The sequence below is a fragment of the Eucyclogobius newberryi genome, unplaced genomic scaffold (genome assembly GCF_026437365.1).
Source record: "Eucyclogobius newberryi isolate DKJ021-1_F unplaced genomic scaffold, fEucNew1.0.hap1 SCAF_123, whole genome shotgun sequence".
Classification (NCBI taxonomy): Eukaryota; Metazoa; Chordata; class Actinopteri; order Gobiiformes; family Gobiidae; genus Eucyclogobius; species Eucyclogobius newberryi.
The window spans coordinates 177,231-196,906 of record NW_027315750.1 but is presented as its reverse complement, the minus strand read 5'-3'; the positions used below and the strand labels follow the sequence as shown (position 1 = coordinate 196,906).

The 19,676-nt window shown below is 44.4% G+C and overlaps 9 non-coding genes across 9 annotated transcripts; all 9 read left to right on the top strand.

The window, feature by feature from the left end:
- The first annotated feature begins 1,717 nt into the window (after positions 1 to 1,717).
- trnaf-gaa (transfer RNA phenylalanine (anticodon GAA)) lies at positions 1,718 to 1,790 on the top strand. The gene has a single exon. It is a non-coding gene; the product is annotated as a tRNA-Phe (tRNA).
- Positions 1,791 to 3,954: 2,164 nt separating this feature from the next.
- Positions 3,955 to 4,027, top strand: trnaf-gaa (transfer RNA phenylalanine (anticodon GAA)). The gene has a single exon. It is a non-coding gene; the product is annotated as a tRNA-Phe (tRNA).
- Positions 4,028 to 8,005: 3,978 nt separating this feature from the next.
- On the top strand, positions 8,006 to 8,078 carry trnak-cuu (transfer RNA lysine (anticodon CUU)). Its single transcript has one exon. It is a non-coding gene; the product is annotated as a tRNA-Lys (tRNA).
- Positions 8,079 to 10,328: 2,250 nt separating this feature from the next.
- On the top strand, positions 10,329 to 10,438 carry trnal-caa (transfer RNA leucine (anticodon CAA)). The gene is made up of 2 exons: positions 10,329 to 10,366; positions 10,393 to 10,438. It is a non-coding gene; the product is annotated as a tRNA-Leu (tRNA).
- A 334-nt stretch (positions 10,439 to 10,772) lies between these two features.
- On the top strand, positions 10,773 to 10,845 carry trnak-cuu (transfer RNA lysine (anticodon CUU)). Its single transcript has one exon. It is a non-coding gene; the product is annotated as a tRNA-Lys (tRNA).
- Positions 10,846 to 13,535: 2,690 nt separating this feature from the next.
- Positions 13,536 to 13,608, top strand: trnak-cuu (transfer RNA lysine (anticodon CUU)). Its single transcript has one exon. It is a non-coding gene; the product is annotated as a tRNA-Lys (tRNA).
- Positions 13,609 to 15,858: 2,250 nt separating this feature from the next.
- trnal-caa (transfer RNA leucine (anticodon CAA)) lies at positions 15,859 to 15,968 on the top strand. The gene is made up of 2 exons: positions 15,859 to 15,896; positions 15,923 to 15,968. It is a non-coding gene; the product is annotated as a tRNA-Leu (tRNA).
- A 334-nt stretch (positions 15,969 to 16,302) lies between these two features.
- Positions 16,303 to 16,375, top strand: trnak-cuu (transfer RNA lysine (anticodon CUU)). The gene has a single exon. It is a non-coding gene; the product is annotated as a tRNA-Lys (tRNA).
- Positions 16,376 to 19,065: 2,690 nt separating this feature from the next.
- On the top strand, positions 19,066 to 19,138 carry trnak-cuu (transfer RNA lysine (anticodon CUU)). Its single transcript has one exon. It is a non-coding gene; the product is annotated as a tRNA-Lys (tRNA).
- Positions 19,139 to 19,676: the final 538 nt, after the last annotated feature.

Sequence of the window (19,676 nt, the reverse complement as noted above, 5' to 3'; positions counted from 1 at the left end):
TCGCCTCTGTGGCGCAATCGGCTAGAGCGTTCTGGTAGGTGAAAGGTTGGTAGGCGATAGGTTGGTGGTTAGAGCCCACCCAGGGACGACTGCTCACCTTGCCAGAGCAAGCAAGAAATTCAATCCCAGAAGTAACCACTGTATGTAATTATGTAAGGAAACCAGGAAATCATTACGGCGCTGGGGCTTCCTTGGTCAAAGGGCCTGTTTAGTAAAAAGGAAATGCCTACTCTTTTGTCTATGAAAAATATTTACAAGGACAGTAAAGCCCACAAGAAGAGCCCTCAAACCCATACCTTTCTCCCTCAAGTTTACTGCTGCTACACTTTGCATTAAGAGAGGGAAAAGTATTGCTGCACATCAAGATTGTTTGCACTGTTTGCACTCCTTGTTTCTCATTTTTTGGGCAAGGGATGATTGATGTAAAGACTTGTAGCTTTGGATCACCGTTATCCTTCCAAGGAGCAGTCTGCGGTTCCATGGTGTAATGGTTAGCACACTTTGAATCCAGCGATCCGAGTTCAAATCTCAGTGGAACCTTGACTGCCCCGAGAGTAGCGTTACTCTTTTGAAAAAGTGCAGAAACATGAAGAATCTTTGGGTAAAATCTGTGCTTACGCCCTGAAAGGAGCTAACCAAAGCATACAAACTAAACAAAGCTGTTAAAATCTGGAGCTGGTTTTCTCATGACCAAGCTTATGATTCAACGCCTGGATTACAAAAGGCGTAAACGTTTCACCGCATTGCAAAAGAAACTCAAATGAAAAGCATTGACGTGTTGAAGGAATCCTTTGACTTGGAGAGACAGGACTTTTATAGGACTTATTATAAGCAAGAAATGAAACAAAGAAATGACCACTATAATCCTCTGACAGTAATCTTCGTTGAAGCCAATCAATCAGAACTTGCGAGGGGAATCATTTCTAAATGATCTCAATGCATTGGTAATCTGGACAACGTTCTGCTAAGTATATTCTAAACCAATAGGAACGAGAAGTGAACCTGGTTTTGTCCGACCAAGAGTGTGGAAATGTAGGAACAGCCCTGAGGAAGACCACAAAATCACTTGCCTGAAGGGGAAAAATATGTTTTTTTCACCACACCATGTCAAAGTGCCCATTATTCACAAGGAAATGCTAACTGCTGGAGAACCCAGCAGGCAAACCACTATCAGGTGTTTTGGGGCTGTGCTGTTGCTCAAAAATAATGGACTGAAATTCACAGGGCACTGCAGACTGTTTTTGACTTTGCCATCCCACTCAAATTTAAAACTATGTACTTGGGCCTCAACACTCCTGCCACGGACACAATAAATGGATACCCTTGGAACATATTTTTGGCTGTAGAGAAAAAGGCCATCACAAAGAAATGCTCGACACCAACCACGCCAACGATCAAAGACTTGACTGACATAGTAACAGACATTAGACATTGGATGAATGGAAAACAGTGACATTCAGGCTTAATTTGGATAAGCACTAATTTGATCGACTTTGGACCAAGTAGGACCCCTATTTTCATTTAAATGTGATTTTGTTTTTATTTTATGTTTAGTGCCATTTATGTTCTTTTTATTTCGATTTTTGCTCCCTGGTCGTGTCCTGTATTGTTTTATGTTTAATCGAAAGAAAAGAAAAAAGGACACACAGAACTAGTTCATTTTCTCGCTACGTTATGCCACACGTTTCCCTCCCTTGCCTAATTTGTCAATAAAGTAGCCGAAATAGCTCAGTTGGGAGAGCGTTAGACCGAAGATCTAAAGGTCCCTGGTTCAGTCCCGGGTTTCGGCAGGTGTACCTGAATGTTAGTCTTTGCTCAAAAATACAATGAATAGGAATGCTGGGTCTTTTGGATATTTTGCGAGATCAGGACATAAATGGCCTGGAAAGGATCTATAAAACATAAACAGCATGCTTTCGTTGGAACATTGTTAGCATGAACATGTTTGGTAGCATGAACATGTTTGGTAACATGTTTGGTTTCGCTGAATGTTGTACCCAAGACCTTCTGCGTGTAGGGCAGATGTGATGACCACCACACAATGAAACCATGAAGCAGAAGTTTGCCTACTTCAATGCTGCCCTCTTTGATATAGCCCAATGATCAAATGTCATACTTATTTTCAAAACAGGACATCCTGTAGAAAGGTGTGGTTCAACGGTATAGCGGTTAGCGCTCTGAATCCAGAGTTTTTCTTCATTTCTAATTGCAATTAGAGGGGTAGCCCTTTTGTGGGTATTTCAAGATTCTCGCCTCTGTGGCGCAATCGGCTAGCGCGTTCTGCTGGTAGGCGAAAAGTTGGTGGTTCGAGCCCACCCAGGGACGACTGCTCACCTTGCCAGAGCAAGCAAGAAATACAATCCCAGAAGTAACCACTGTATGTAATTATGTAAGGAAACCAGGAAATCATTACGTCGCTGGGGCTTCCTTGGTCAAAGGGCCTGTTTAGTAAAAAGGAAATGCCTACTCTTTTGTCTATGAAAAATATTTACAAGGACAGTAAAGCCCACAAGAAGAGCCCTCAAACCCATACCTTTCTCCCTCAAGTTTACTGCTGCTACACTTTGCATTAAGAGAGGGAAAAGTATTGCTGCACATCAAGATTGTTTGCACTGTTTGCACTCCTTGTTTCTCATTTTTTGGGCAAGGGATGATTGATGTAAAGACTTGTAGCTTTGGATCACCGTTATCCTTCCAAGGAGCAGTCTGCGGTTCCATGGTGTAATGGTTACCACACTTTGAATCCAGCGATCCGAGTTCAAATCTCAGTGGAACCTTGAGTGCCCCGAGAGTAGCGTTACTCTTTTGAAAAAGTGCAGAAACATGAAGAATCTTTGGGTAAAATCTGTGCTTACACCCTGAAAGGAGCTAACCAAAGCATACAAACTAAACAAAGCTGTTAAAATCTGGAGCTGGTTTTCTCATGACCAAGCTTATGATTCAACGCCTGGATTACAAAAGGCGTAAACGTTTCACCGCATTGCAAAAGAAAATCAAATGAAAAGCATTGACGTGTTGAAGGAATCCTTTGACTTGGAGAGACAGGACTTTTATAGGACTTATTATAAGCAAGAAATGAAACAAAGAAATGACCACTATAATCCTCTGACAGAAATCTTCGTTGAAGCCAATCAATCAGAACTTGCGAGGGGAATCATTTCTAAATGATCTCAATGCATTGGTAATCTGGACAACGTTCTGCTAAGTATATTCTAAACCAATAGGAACGAGAAGTGAACCTGGTTTTGTCTGACCAAGAGTGTGGAAATGTAGGAACAGCCCTGAGGAAGACCACAAAATCACTTGCCTGAAGGGGAAAAATATGTTTTTTTCACCACACCATGTCAAAGTGCCCATTATTCACAAGGAAATGCTAACTGCTGGAGAACCCAGCAGGCAAACCACTATCAGGTGTTTTGGGGCTGTGCTGTTGCTCAAAAATAATGGACTGAAATTCACAGGGCACTGCAGACTGTTTTTGACTTTGCCATCCCACTCAAATTTAAAACTATGTACTTGGGCCTCAACACTCCTGCCATGGACACAATAAATGGATACCCTTGGAACATACTTTTGGCTGTAGAGAAAAAGGCCATCACAAAGAAATGCTCGACACCAACCACGCCAACGATCAAAGACTTGACTGACATAGTAACAGACATTAGACATTGGATGAATGGAAAACAGTGACATTCAGGCTTAATTTGGATAAGCACTAATTTGATCGACTTTGGACCAAGTAGGACCCCTATTTTCATTTAAATGTGATTTTGTTTTTATTTTATGTTTAGTGCCATTTATGTTCTTTTTATTTCGATTTTTGCTCCCTGGTCGTGTCCTGTATTGTTTTATGTTTAATCGAAAGAAAAGAAAAAAGGACACACAGAACTAGTTCATTTTCTCGCTACGTTATGCCACACGTTTCCCTCCCTTGCCTAATTTGTCAATAAAGTAGCCGAAATAGCTCAGTTGGGAGAGCGTTAGACTGAAGATCTAAAGGTCTCTGGTTCAATCCCGGGTTTCGGCAGGTGTACCTGAATGTTAGTCTTTGCTCAAAAATACAATGAATAGGAATGCTGGGTCTTTTGGATATTTTGCGAGATCAGGACATAAATGGCCTGGAAAGGATCTATAAAACATAAACAGCATGCTTTCGTTGGAACATTGTTAGCATGAACATGTTTGGTTTTGCTGAATGTTGTACCCAAGACCTTCTGCGTGTAGGGCAGATGTGATGACCACCACACAATGAAACCATGAAGCAGAAGTTTGCCTACTTCAATGCTGCTCTCTTTGATATAGCCCAATGATCAAATGTCATACTTATTTTCAAAACAGGACATCCTGTAGAAAGGTGTGGTTCAACGGTATAGCGGTTAGCGCTCTGAATCCAGAGTTTTTCTTCATTTCTATTTGCAATTAGAGAGGTAACCCTTTTATGGGTATGTCAAGATTCTCGCCTCTGTGGCGCAATCGGCTAGCGCGTTCTGCTGGTAGGCGAAAGTTTGGTGGTTCGAGCCCACCCAGGGACGACTGCTCACCTTGCCAGAGAAAGCAAGAAATTCAATCCCAGAAGTAACCACTGTATGTAATTATGTAAGGAAACCAGGAAATCATTACGGCGCTGGGGCTTCCTTGGTCAAAGGGCCTGTTTAGTAAAAAGGAAATGCCTACTCTTTTGTCTATGAAAAATATTTACAAGGACAGTAAAGCCCACAAGAAGAGCCCTCAAACCCATACCTTTCTCCCTCAAGTTTACTGCTGCTACACTTTGCATTAAGAGAGGGAAAAGTATTGCTGCACATCAAGATTGTTTGCACTGTTTGCACTCCTTGTTTCTCATTTTTTGGGCAAGGGATGATTGATGTAAAGACTTGTAGCTTTGGATCACCGTTATCCTTCCAAGGAGCAGTCTGCGGTTCCATGGTGTAATGGTTAGCACACTTTGAATCCAGCGATCCGAGTTCAAATCTCAGTGGAACCTTGAGTGCCCCGAGAGTAGCGTTACTCATTTGAAAAAGTGCAGAAACAAGAAGAATCTTTGGGTAAAATCTGTGCTTACCCCCTGAAAGGAGCCAACCAAAGCATACAAACTAAACAAAGCTGTTAAAATCTGGAGCTGGTTTTCTTATGACCAAGCTTATGATTCAACGCCTGGATTACAAAAGGTGTAAACGTTTCAGCATTGCAAAAGAAACTCAAATGAAAAGCATTGATGTGTTGAAGGAATCTAAGGGTCGTGGGTTCGAGCCCCACGTTGGGTGGAGTTGATTTTAAGCTTTATGGACTGCTTGCCATTACAACCCGTGAAATCTTGGTCATAAATTTTCTTCTGTTGTAAACTCCTACCTAAGCGTAAGCAAATTTGGTCTACAAGTGGAGGAATGGGTTCTAATCCCACTCCTGACAATCGGTTTGTCCTATATTTGAACTCATTGCAAGTGTAGGGGATTGGAGATGGACATTCCACGGCCAGATAACAGAAAATCTCTCTTTGAACATTGGGGGGTTTTCTTTCTCCCTCTCTCCCTCACCGCAGGGAGCCGCTGTGACTTTGGCGATAACAGACCTTCTCCCCCACAGTCTTACAGGAGGACGCCCCGATGAAAACTATGTTTTATGTGATTATGCCATGAATGTTTGTCCGAATCAACTCCGTACACCGCATGTTTCACCTTGTGTTACGTATTTTTCCACTGTTTAAGGTTTTATATTCCCAATGCTTTAACTCGAGTGCCCATCACAGGTGAAAGAAGATGTAAAATGTATCTACCTCAAGAAATAATGTGCACAAACTGGCAAAAGTGTTTAACGTGTCGTCGCAGTAGCGCCCGCCCCTTTCGCTCCCAGCGTGCCCTGCGGCGCTAGGTGACAAAAAGACGCTCCGAGCTTGGAACGCTCTCTTCTCCTCTCTTCTTCTTTTTTTTTTGTTCAAGCCTTTGTCTATCTCTTTGAAGCCGTCTCCACGGACGAGCCTGTTTAAAATGGTCACATTTATATAGCGCTTTTCTACCGTCAAGGTACTCAAAGCGCTTTACATCAAGGAACCAGTCACCCATTCACACACACATTCACACCCCAGATATACGCAGACACTGGGGGGTAAGTTGGGTTAAGTGTCTTGCCCAAGGACACAACGGCAGTATTCACATGAGGCAGCTGCGATCGCACCGCCAACCTGCGGGCCAGTGGATCTGACCGCTCTGACTGAGCGGGGAGTCGATCCGCCGACCTTTGGATCAGAAGACGAGCACTCTACCACTGAGCTACTGCCGCCCGTTTACTTTTCCTTTGTCTCAACAAAGCGTGCGCCACGTGGGTCGACAAGACTAGGCCAGCCTCATCGCCCCCCTGAACTCTGAAAACACCTGGAAACACCTGGAACTAAGCTTAAGCGCTAAACCGGACAGAGACTTTCTTTTCTACTTCGCTTCTCCTATTTTTGAAGTAATCTACGCCGTTTACGTGGATCAGCGCTACGTTCTCATCTGAGTAAAGGCCGCGTGAGGAGCTAACACGCAGCTAAAGCGTTCTACCGCAAAGGAACTCCCGGACATCGCCACGCGCCACCTCGCGCCACCGCTGCCGCCCCGCGTCACGGACATCTCGGCACGCCACTGCCTTCGCCCGCCACACCGCTCTACGCGCCGTCTCGCGCCACCGCTTCCGCCCCGCGCCACGGACATCGCGGCACACCACTGCCTTCGCCCGCCACACCGCTCCACGCCGCTGCCTCGCCACGGATCTCGTCCGCGGACAAGGACCAGCCGGACCGAGTTCTACAAAATCGTAAGCCGACTTCAGTGTGCGGTTCTTTTGTGGCGTGATTTGGGTAGAACTCAGCTGTTCCTCCTCCCTTAGCTTCTCACTTTCCCTCTTTTTGATATAGATTAGCATAGACACGTTTGATTATCAAAGGCAAAACCCTGGTTTAACATTATCTGCATGAAATCTGCTGTTAAATCTGATATAACATCACCTGTGATTTACCTGTGCGCATTTCTGCTCCGGTGCCCTTTTTGATTGCCCTTTTGATAAATAAACTACACGAAAGAGTTATTGACTATTGTTTGTTTGATTAGACTATGCGTAAGTCCCTGAATCGTGAAACACCCTTCAGACCTTTTAACGAGCGCGATTAAGGACCGTATCTTAGCTTTTTGGGTTTTACCCTGGTGCCCCGTCTTGTCTCGTTTCTGCTAAGAAATCTTCCTTAATCGTAAACTGAATACCTGTAGTTTGAGACCCTACACAAGGATGTGAATAGCCTGTTGGCTCCTGCTTCACTAAAGGTTCTATATCCATTCACTACACAGCTTTCTTGGATGCACTACTGCTGTTACGGCTCTCGACTGACATCTCAATTGCAATAGACTTTAAAAAGAAGCATTAGCTTGATGTGGACTTTTAAAGGTCGCAGTAGTTTGATGTGACAACAACCACATCAAACTCCTTTAAAAAGAGACAGCAGTTTGATGTGTTTTTTTACCAAAGTATAGGTACGGTCATTTGTGCTACTGTAATAACGGATCTGATTCTGTATACTCACAGTTCACATAAATAAAGTGTCAGGATGGCCGAGTGGTCTAAGGCGCCAGACTCAAGGTAAACTCCTTCCTCGCCACAGGGGATTCTGGTCTCTGAATGGAGGCGTTCAAATCCCACTCCTGACAAAAAAAAAAAAAAATCCTTTGGAAAGGAAGCAATTTTTACACCCTAAATTACAAGCACATATGTGTGACAATGGATGAAAAATTGTCGTATTGGCTTAAGATTTCAAATGAAGTGTTACTTCCAATGATGAATTGTGATGTGATGGCCAATCTACTACGTAGATGCTGTAATGTCAAAGCATTGAGTACATTCAGAGTGAACTGTATCATATGTCTTATACTGTAATTGTGACCACTCACTGAGAAATTAAAGTGACAGATTAATTTACCAGTCTTGGAACTGAAAAATTCTGGGTTTTCATTATGACCTTTTATTGACTGTTGGACAGCCAGCCTGGCTAGCTCAGTCGGTAGAGAATGAGACTCTTAATCTCAGGGTCGTGGGTTCGAGCCCCAAGTTGGGCGGAGTTGATTTTAAGCTTTATGGACTGCATGCCATTACAACCTGTGAAATCTTGGTCATAAATTTTCTTCTGTTGGAACCGAAAGAAGAATAATTAAACCCTCTGTAACAATGAGATTTCAACTATTTCACTCAATTCTCATCACCTGTTTAAGTCATCTCTTTATATGGACTGTACATAATTGGAAAGACTTCATCTAGTGTAAGGTTGCCAAAGCATTTACTTTGTACTGATTTTTGGAACGTTATCTTTGAGATAAGGGAGCTCAATGTCAACATCGCTGAAATGTCCAAGGTGTCAGGGTCAAGGTAAACTCCTACCTAAGCGTAAGCAAATTTGGTCTACAAGTGGAGGAATGGGTTCTAATCCCACTCCTGACAATCGGTTTGTCCTATATTTGAACTCATTGCAAGTGTAGGGGAATGGAGATGGACATTCCACGGCCAGATAACAGAAAATCTCTCTTTGAACATTGGGGGGTTTTCTTTCTCCCTCTCTCCCTCACCGCAGGGAGCCGCTGTGACTTTGGCGATAACAGACCTTCTCCCCCACAGTCTTACAGGAGGACGCCCAGATGAAAACTATGTTTTATGTGATTATGCCATGAATGTTTGTCCGAATCAACTCCGTACACCGCATGTTTCACCTTGTGTTACGTATTTTTCCACTGTTTAAGGTTTTATATTCCCAATGCTTTAACTCGAGTGCCCATCACAGGTGAAAGAAGATGTAAAATGTATCTACCTCAAGAAATAATGTGCACAAACTGGCAAAAGTGTTTAACGTGTCGTCGCAGTAGCGCCCGCCCCTTTCGCTCCCAGCGTGCCCTGCGGCGCTAGGTGACAAAAAGACGCTCCGAGCTTGGAACGCTCTCTTCTCCTCTCTTCTCTTCTTGCTCTCTTCTTCTTTTTTTTTTGTTCAAGCCTTTGTCTATCTCTTTGAAGCCGTCTCCACGGACGAGCCTGTTTACTTTTCCTTTGTCTCAACAAAGCGTCCGCCACGTGGGTCGACAAGACTAGGCCAGCCTCATCGCCCCCCTGAACTCTGAAAACACCTGGAAACACCTGGAACTAAGCTTAAGCGCTAAACCGGACAGAGACTTTCTTTTCTACTTCGCTTCTCCTATTTTTGAAGTAATCTACGCCGTTTACGTGGATCAGCGCTACGTTCTCATCTGAGTAAAGGCCGCGTGAGGAGCTAACACGCAGCTAAAGCGTTCTACCGCAAAGGAACTCCCGGACATCGCCACGCGCCACCTCGCGCCACCGCTGCCGCCCCGCGTCACGGACATCTCGGCACGCCACTGCCTTCGCCCGCCACACCGCTCTACGCGCCGTCTCGCGCCACCGCTGCCGCCCCGCGCCACGGACATCGCGGCACACCACTGCCTTCGCCCGCCACACCGCTCCACGCCGCTGCCTTGCCACGGATCTCGTCCACGGACAAGGACCAGCCGGACCGAGTTCTACAAAATCGTAAGCCGACTTCAGTGTGCGGTTCTTTTGTGGCGTGATTTGGGTAGAACTCAGCTGTTCCTACTCCCTTAGCTTCTCACTTTCCCTCTTTTTGATATAGATTAGCATAGACACGTTTGATTATCAAAGGCAAAACCCTGGTTTAACATTATCTGCATGAAATCTGCTGTTAAATCTGATATAACATCACCTGTGATTTACCTGTGCGCATTTCTGCTCCGGTGCCCTTTTTGATTGCCCTTTTGATAAATAAACTACACGAAAGAGTTATTGACTATTGTTTGTTTGATTAGACTATGCGTAAGTCCCTGAATCGTGAAACACCCTTCAGACCTTTTAACGAGCGCGATTAAGGACCGTATCTTAGCTTTTTGGGTTTTACCCTGGTGCCCCGTCTTGTCTCGTTTCTGCTAAGAAATCTTCCTTAATCGTAAACTGAATACCTGTAGTTTGAGACCCTACACAAGGATGTGAATAGCCTGTTGGCTCCTGCTTCACTAAAGGTTCTATATCCATTCACTACACAGCTTTCTTGGATGCACTACTGCTGTTACGGCTCTCGACTGACATCTCAATTGCAATAGACTTTAAAAAGAAGCATTAGCTTGATGTGGACTTTTAAAGGTCGCAGTAGTTTGATGTGACAACAACCACATCAAACTCCTTTAAAAAGAGACAGCAGTTTGATGTGTTTTTTTACCAAAGTATAGGTACGGTCATTCGTGCTACTGTAATAACGGATCTGATTCTGTATACTCAGTTCACACAAATAAAGTGTCAGGATGGCCGAGCGGTCTAAGGCGCCAGACTCAAGGTAAACTCCTTCCTCGCCACAGGGGATTCTGGTCTCTGAATGGAGGCGTGGGTTCAAATCCCACTCCTGATAAAAAAAATAAAAAAAATCCTTTGGAAAGGAAGCCATTTTTACACCCTAAATTACAAGCACATATGTGTGACAATGGATGAAAAATTGTCGTATTGGCTTAAGATTTCAAATGAAGTGTTACTTCCAATGATGAATTGTGATGTGATGGCCAATCTACTACGTAGATGCTGTAATGTCAAAGCATTGAGTACTTTCAGAGTGAACTGTATCATATGTCTTATACTGTAATTGTGACCACTCACTGAGAAATTAAAGTGACAGATTAATTTACCAGTCTTGGAACTGAAAAATTCTGGGTTTTCATTATGACCTTTTATTGACTGTTGGACAGCCAGCCTGGCTAGCTCAGTCGGTAGAGCATGAGACTCTTAATCTCAGGGTCGTGGGTTCGAGCCCCACGTTGGGCGGAGTTGATTTTAAGCTTTATGGACTGCTTGCCATTACAACCCGTGAAATCTTGGTCATAAATTTTCTTCTGTTGGAACCGAAAGAAGAATAATTAAACCCTCTGTAACAATGAGATTTCAACTATTTCACTCAATTCTCATCACCTGTTTAAGTCATCTCTTTATATGGACTGTACATAATTGGAAAGACTTCATCTAGTGTAAGGTTGCCAAAGCATTTACTTTGTACTGATTTTTGGAACGTTATCTTTGAGATAAGGGAGCTCAATGTCAGCATCGCTGAAATGTCCAAGGTGTCAGGGTCAAGGTAAACTCCTACCTAAGCGTAAGCAAATTTGGTCTACAAGTGGAGGAATGGGTTCTAATCCCACTCCTGACAATCGGTTTGTCCTATATTTGAACTCATTGCAAGTGTAGGGGATTGGAGATGGACATTCCACGGCCAGATAACAGAAAATCTCTCTTTGAACATTGGGGGGTTTTCTTTCTCCCTCTCTCCCTCACCGCAGGGAGCCGCTGTGACTTTGGCGATAACAGACCTTCTCCCCCACAGTCTTACAGGAGGACGCCCAGATGAAAACTATGTTTTATGTGATTATGCCATGAATGTTTGTCCGAATCAACTCCGTACACCGCATGTTTCACCTTGTGTTACGTATTTTTCCACTGTTTAAGGTTTTATATTCCCAATGCTTTAACTCGAGTGCCCATCACAGGTGAAAGAAGATGTAAAATGTATCTACCTCAAGAAATAATGTGCACAAACTGGCAAAAGTGTTTTACGTGTCGTCGCAGTAGCGCCCGCCCCTTTCGCTCCCAGCGTGCCCTGCGGCGCTAGGTGACAAAAAGACGCTCCGAGCTTGGAACGCTCTCTTCTCCTCTCTTCTCTTCTTGCTCTCTTCTTCTTTTTTTTTTGTTCAAGCCTTTGTCTATCTCTTTGAAGCCGTCTCCACGGACGAGCCTGTTTACTTTTCCTTTGTCTCAACAAAGCGTCCGCCACGTGGGTCGACAAGACTAGGCCAGCCTCATCGCCCCCCTGAACTCTGAAAACACCTGGAAACACCTGGAACTAAGCTTAAGCGCTAAACCGGACAGAGACTTTCTTTTCTACTTCGCTTCTCCTATTTTTGAAGTAATCTACGCCGTTTACGTGGATCAGCGCTACGTTCTCATCTGAGTAAAGGCCGCGTGAGGAGCTAACACGCAGCTAAAGCGTTCTACCGCAAAGGAACTCCCGGACATCGCCACGCGCCACCTCGCGCCACCGCTGCCGCCCCGCGTCACGGACATCTCGGCACGCCACTGCCTTCGCCCGCCACACCGCTCTACGCGCCGTCTCGCGCCACCGCTTCCGCCCCGCGCCACGGACATCGCGGCACACCACTGCCTTCGCCCGCCACACCGCTCCACGCCGCTGCCTCGCCACGGATCTCGTCCGCGGACAAGGACCAGCCGGACCGAGTTCTACAAAATCGTAAGCCGACTTCAGTGTGCGGTTCTTTTGTGGCGTGATTTGGGTAGAACTCAGCTGTTCCTCCTCCCTTAGCTTCTCACTTTCCCTCTTTTTGATATAGATTAGCATAGACACGTTTGATTATCAAAGGCAAAACCCTGGTTTAACATTATCTGCATGAAATCTGCTGTTAAATCTGATATAACATCACCTGTGATTTACCTGTGCGCATTTCTGCTCCGGTGCCCTTTTTGATTGCCCTTTTGATAAATAAACTACACGAAAGAGTTATTGACTATTGTTTGTTTGATTAGACTATGCGTAAGTCCCTGAATCGTGAAACACCCTTCAGACCTTTTAACGAGCGCGATTAAGGACCGTATCTTAGCTTTTTGGGTTTTACCCTGGTGCCCCGTCTTGTCTCGTTTCTGCTAAGAAATCTTCCTTAATCGTAAACTGAATACCTGTAGTTTGAGACCCTACACAAGGATGTGAATAGCCTGTTGGCTCCTGCTTCACTAAAGGTTCTATATCCATTCACTACACAGCTTTCTTGGATGCACTACTGCTGTTACGGCTCTCGACTGACATCTCAATTGCAATAGACTTTAAAAAGAAGCATTAGCTTGATGTGGACTTTTAAAGGTCGCAGTAGTTTGATGTGACAACAACCACATCAAACTCCTTTAAAAAGAGACAGCAGTTTGATGTGTTTTTTTACCAAAGTATAGGTACGGTCATTTGTGCTACTGTAATAACGGATCTGATTCTGTATACTCACAGTTCACATAAATAAAGTGTCAGGATGGCCGAGTGGTCTAAGGCGCCAGACTCAAGGTAAACTCCTTCCTCGCCACAGGGGATTCTGGTCTCTGAATGGAGGCGTTCAAATCCCACTCCTGACAAAAAAAAAAAAAAATCCTTTGGAAAGGAAGCAATTTTTACACCCTAAATTACAAGCACATATGTGTGACAATGGATGAAAAATTGTCGTATTGGCTTAAGATTTCAAATGAAGTGTTACTTCCAATGATGAATTGTGATGTGATGGCCAATCTACTACGTAGATGCTGTAATGTCAAAGCATTGAGTACATTCAGAGTGAACTGTATCATATGTCTTATACTGTAATTGTGACCACTCACTGAGAAATTAAAGTGACAGATTAATTTACCAGTCTTGGAACTGAAAAATTCTGGGTTTTCATTATGACCTTTTATTGACTGTTGGACAGCCAGCCTGGCTAGCTCAGTCGGTAGAGAATGAGACTCTTAATCTCAGGGTCGTGGGTTCGAGCCCCAAGTTGGGCGGAGTTGATTTTAAGCTTTATGGACTGCATGCCATTACAACCTGTGAAATCTTGGTCATAAATTTTCTTCTGTTGGAACCGAAAGAAGAATAATTAAACCCTCTGTAACAATGAGATTTCAACTATTTCACTCAATTCTCATCACCTGTTTAAGTCATCTCTTTATATGGACTGTACATAATTGGAAAGACTTCATCTAGTGTAAGGTTGCCAAAGCATTTACTTTGTACTGATTTTTGGAACGTTATCTTTGAGATAAGGGAGCTCAATGTCAACATCGCTGAAATGTCCAAGGTGTCAGGGTCAAGGTAAACTCCTACCTAAGCGTAAGCAAATTTGGTCTACAAGTGGAGGAATGGGTTCTAATCCCACTCCTGACAATCGGTTTGTCCTATATTTGAACTCATTGCAAGTGTAGGGGAATGGAGATGGACATTCCACGGCCAGATAACAGAAAATCTCTCTTTGAACATTGGGGGGTTTTCTTTCTCCCTCTCTCCCTCACCGCAGGGAGCCGCTGTGACTTTGGCGATAACAGACCTTCTCCCCCACAGTCTTACAGGAGGACGCCCAGATGAAAACTATGTTTTATGTGATTATGCCATGAATGTTTGTCCGAATCAACTCCGTACACCGCATGTTTCACCTTGTGTTACGTATTTTTCCACTGTTTAAGGTTTTATATTCCCAATGCTTTAACTCGAGTGCCCATCACAGGTGAAAGAAGATGTAAAATGTATCTACCTCAAGAAATAATGTGCACAAACTGGCAAAAGTGTTTAACGTGTCGTCGCAGTAGCGCCCGCCCCTTTCGCTCCCAGCGTGCCCTGCGGCGCTAGGTGACAAAAAGACGCTCCGAGCTTGGAACGCTCTCTTCTCCTCTCTTCTCTTCTTGCTCTCTTCTTCTTTTTTTTTTGTTCAAGCCTTTGTCTATCTCTTTGAAGCCGTCTCCACGGACGAGCCTGTTTACTTTTCCTTTGTCTCAACAAAGCGTCCGCCACGTGGGTCGACAAGACTAGGCCAGCCTCATCGCCCCCCTGAACTCTGAAAACACCTGGAAACACCTGGAACTAAGCTTAAGCGCTAAACCGGACAGAGACTTTCTTTTCTACTTCGCTTCTCCTATTTTTGAAGTAATCTACGCCGTTTACGTGGATCAGCGCTACGTTCTCATCTGAGTAAAGGCCGCGTGAGGAGCTAACACGCAGCTAAAGCGTTCTACCGCAAAGGAACTCCCGGACATCGCCACGCGCCACCTCGCGCCACCGCTGCCGCCCCGCGTCACGGACATCTCGGCACGCCACTGCCTTCGCCCGCCACACCGCTCTACGCGCCGTCTCGCGCCACCGCTGCCGCCCCGCGCCACGGACATCGCGGCACACCACTGCCTTCGCCCGCCACACCGCTCCACGCCGCTGCCTTGCCACGGATCTCGTCCACGGACAAGGACCAGCCGGACCGAGTTCTACAAAATCGTAAGCCGACTTCAGTGTGCGGTTCTTTTGTGGCGTGATTTGGGTAGAACTCAGCTGTTCCTACTCCCTTAGCTTCTCACTTTCCCTCTTTTTGATATAGATTAGCATAGACACGTTTGATTATCAAAGGCAAAACCCTGGTTTAACATTATCTGCATGAAATCTGCTGTTAAATCTGATATAACATCACCTGTGATTTACCTGTGCGCATTTCTGCTCCGGTGCCCTTTTTGATTGCCCTTTTGATAAATAAACTACACGAAAGAGTTATTGACTATTGTTTGTTTGATTAGACTATGCGTAAGTCCCTGAATCGTGAAACACCCTTCAGACCTTTTAACGAGCGCGATTAAGGACCGTATCTTAGCTTTTTGGGTTTTACCCTGGTGCCCCGTCTTGTCTCGTTTCTGCTAAGAAATCTTCCTTAATCGTAAACTGAATACCTGTAGTTTGAGACCCTACACAAGGATGTGAATAGCCTGTTGGCTCCTGCTTCACTAAAGGTTCTATATCCATTCACTACACAGCTTTCTTGGATGCACTACTGCTGTTACGGCTCTCGACTGACATCTCAATTGCAATAGACTTTAAAAAGAAGCATTAGCTTGATGTGGACTTTTAAAGGTCGCAGTAGTTTGATGTGACAACAACCACATCAAACTCCTTTAAAAAGAGACAGCAGTTTGATGTGTTTTTTTACCAAAGTATAGGTACGGTCATTCGTGCTACTGTAATAACGGATCTGATTCTGTATACTCAGTTCACACAAATAAAGTGTCAGGATGGCCGAGCGGTCTAAGGCGCCAGACTCAAGGTAAACTCCTTCCTCGCCACAGGGGATTCTGGTCTCTGAATGGAGGCGTGGGTTCAAATCCCACTCCTGATAAAAAAAATAAAAAAAATCCTTTGGAAAGGAAGCCATTTTTACACCCTAAATTACAAGCACATATGTGTGACAATGGATGAAAAATTGTCGTATTGGCTTAAGATTTCAAATGAAGTGTTACTTCCAATGATGAATTGTGATGTGATGGCCAATCTACTACGTAGATGCTGTAATGTCAAAGCATTGAGTACATTCAGAGTGAACTGTATCATATGTCTTATACTGTAATTGTGACCACTCACTGAGAAATTAAAGTGACAGATTAATTTACCAGTCTTGGAACTGAAAAATTCTGGGTTTTCATTATGACCTTTTATTGACTGTTGGACAGCCAGCCTGGCTAGCTCAGTCGGTAGAGCATGAGACTCTTAATCTCAGGGTCGTGGGTTCGAGCCCCACGTTGGGCGGAGTTGATTTTAAGCTTTATGGACTGCTTGCCATTACAACCCGTGAAATCTTGGTCATAAATTTTCTTCTGTTGGAACCGAAAGAAGAATAATTAAACCCTCTGTAACAATGAGATTTCAACTATTTCACTCAATTCTCATCACCTGTTTAAGTCATCTCTTTATATGGACTGTACATAATTGGAAAGACTTCATCTAGTGTAAGGTTGCCAAAGCATTTACTTTGTACTGATTTTTGGAACGTTATCTTTGAGATAAGGGAGCTCAATGTCAGCATCGCTGAAATGTCCAAGGTGTCAGGGTCAAGGTAAACTCCTACCTAAGCGTAAGCAAATTTGGTCTACAAGTGGAGGAATGGGTTCTAATCCCACTCCTGACAATCGGTTTGTCCTATATTTGAACTCATTGCAAGTGTAGGGGATTGGAGATGGACATTCCACGGCCAGATAACAGAAAATCTCTCTTTGAACATTGGGGGGTTTTCTTTCTCCCTCTCTCCCTCACCGCAGGGAGCCGCTGTGACTTTGGCGATAACAGACCTTCTCCCCCACAGTCTTACAGGAGGACGCCCAGATGAAAACTATGTTTTATGTGATTATGCCATGAATGTTTGTCCGAATCAACTCCGTACACCGCATGTTTCACCTTGTGTTACGTATTTTTCCACTGTTTAAGGTTTTATATTCCCAATGCTTTAACTCGAGTGCCCATCACAGGTGAAAGAAGATGTAAAATGTATCTACCTCAAGAAATAATGTGCACAAACTGGCAAAAGTGTTTTACGTGTCGTCGCAGTAGCGCCCGCCCCTTTCGCTCCCAGCGTGCCCTGCGGCGCTAGGTGACAAAAAGACGCTCCGAGCTTGGAACGCTCTCTTCTCCTCTCTTCTCTTCTTGCTCTCTTCTTCTTTTTTTTTTGTTCAAGCCTTTGTCTATCTCTTTGAAGCCGTCTCCACGGACGAGCCTGTTTACTTTTCCTTTGTCTCAACAAAGCGTCCGCCACGTGGGTCGACAAGACTAGGCCAGCCTCATCGCCCCCCTGAACTCTGAAAACACCTGGAAACACCTGGAACTAAGCTTAAGCGCTAAACCGGACAGAGACTTTCTTTTCTACTTCGCTTCTCCTATTTTTGAAGTAATCTACGCCGTTTACGTGGATCAGCGCTACGTTCTCATCTGAGTAAAGGCCGCGTGAGGAGCTAACACGCAGCTAAAGCGTTCTACCGCAAAGGAACTCCCGGACATCGCCACGCGCCACCTCGCGCCACCGCTGCCGCCCCGCGTCACGGACATCTCGGCACGCCACTGCCTTCGCCCGCCACACCGCTCTACGCGCCGTCTCGCGCCACCGCTTCCGCCCCGCGCCACGGACATCGCGGCACACCACTGCCTTCGCCCGCCACACCGCTCCACGCCGCTGCCTCGCCACGGATCTCGTCCGCGGACAAGGACCAGCCGGACCGAGTTCTACAAAATCGTAAGCCGACTTCAGTGTGCGGTTCTTTTGTGGCGTGATTTGGGTAGAACTCAGCTGTTCCTCCTCCCTTAGCTTCTCACTTTCCCTCTTTTTGATATAGATTAGCATAGACACGTTTGATTATCAAAGGCAAAACCCTGGTTTAACATTATCTGCATGAAATCTGCTGTTAAATCTGATATAACATCACCTGTGATTTACCTGTGCGCATTTCTGCTCCGGTGCCCTTTTTGATTGCCCTTTTGATAAATAAACTACACGAAAGAGTTATTGACTATTGTTTGTTTGATTAGACTATGCGTAAGTCCCTGAATCGTGAAACACCCTTCAGACCTTTTAACGAGCGCGATTAAGGACCGTATCTTAGCTTTTTGGGTTTTACCCTGGTGCCCCGTCTTGTCTCGTTTCTGCTAAGAAATCTTCCTTAATCGTAAACTGAATACCTGTAGTTTGAGACCCTACACAAGGATGTGAATAGCCTGTTGGCTCCTGCTTCACTAAAGGTTCTATATCCATTCACTACACAGCTTTCTTGGATGCACTACTGCTGTTACGGCTCTCGACTGACATCTCAATTGCAATAGACTTTAAAAAGAAGCATTAGCTTGATGTGGACTTTTAAAGGTCGCAGTAGTTTGATGTGACAACAACCACATCAAACTCCTTTAAAAAGAGACAGCAGTTTGATGTGTTTTTTTACCAAAGTATAGGTACGGTCATTTGTGCTACTGTAATAACGGATCTGATTCTGTATACTCACAGTTCACATAAATAAAGTGTCAGGATGGCCGAGTGGTCTAAGGCGCCAGACTCAAGGTAAACTCCTTCCTCGCCACAGGGGATTCTGGTCTCTGAATGGAGGCGTTCAAATCCCACTCCTGACAAAAAAAAAAAAAAATCCTTTGGAAAGGAAGCAATTTTTACACCCTAAATTACAAGCACATATGTGTGACAATGGATGAAAAATTGTCGTATTGGCTTAAGATTTCAAATGAAGTGTTACTTCCAATGATGAATTGTGATGTGATGGCCAATCTACTACGTAGATGCTGTAATGTCAAAGCATTGAGTACATTCAGAGTGAACTGTATCATATGTCTTATACTGTAATTGTGACCACTCACTGAGAAATTAAAGTGACAGATTAATTTACCAGTCTTGGAACTGAAAAATTCTGGGTTTTCATTATGACCTTTTATTGACTGTTGGACAGCCAGCCTGGCTAGCTCAGTCGGTAGAGAATGAGACTCTTAATCTCAGGGTCGTGGGTTCGAGCCCCAAGTTGGGCGGAGTTGATTTTAAGCTTTATGGACTGCATGCCATTACAACCTGTGAAATCTTGGTCATAAATTTTCTTCTGTTGGAACCGAAAGAAGAATAATTAAACCCTCTGTAACAATGAGATTTCAACTATTTCACTCAATTCTCATCACCTGTTTAAGTCATCTCTTTATATGGACTGTACATAATTGGAAAGACTTCATCTAGTGTAAGGTTGCCAAAGCATTTACTTTGTACTGATTTTTGGAACGTTATCTTTGAGATAAGGGAGCTCAATGTCAACATCGCTGAAATGTCCAAGGTGTCAGGGTCAAGGTAAACTCCTACCTAAGCGTAAGCAAATTTGGTCTACAAGTGGAGGAATGGGTTCTAATCCCACTCCTGACAATCGGTTTGTCCTATATTTGAACTCATTGCAAGTGTAGGGGAATGGAGATGGACATTCCACGGCCAGATAACAGAAAATCTCTCTTTGAACATTGGGGGGTTTTCTTTCTCCCTCTCTCCCTCACCGCAGGGAGCCGCTGTGACTTTGGCGATAACAGA